Below are 209 nucleotides of genomic sequence, written 5' to 3'. Positions count from 1 at the left end.
AACATGAGCTGATCTGGGCCAAAAGCAAGGAGAGGATCATGTTTGCAATTTGTGATCCATGGAGATGCAATGCCCAAGCCCTTGATCCTTTTATTTCACTCACAGATGTATCCACAAAATTTGAGGCACAGGTTGGCCTGTAGGCATTGCTGAAATCTTCTTCAGAGACTTTCCAAGCCTGGGAGCTTTGCTCCAGATCCTCAATATTT

This window comes from Pygoscelis adeliae, unplaced genomic scaffold (genome assembly GCF_000699105.1).
Source record: "Pygoscelis adeliae isolate BGI_AS28 unplaced genomic scaffold, ASM69910v1 Scaffold121, whole genome shotgun sequence".
NCBI lineage: Eukaryota > Metazoa > Chordata > Aves > Sphenisciformes > Spheniscidae > Pygoscelis > Pygoscelis adeliae.
The sequence above is the reverse complement of the archived record's forward strand: the minus strand, read 5'-3'. Positions refer to the sequence as shown.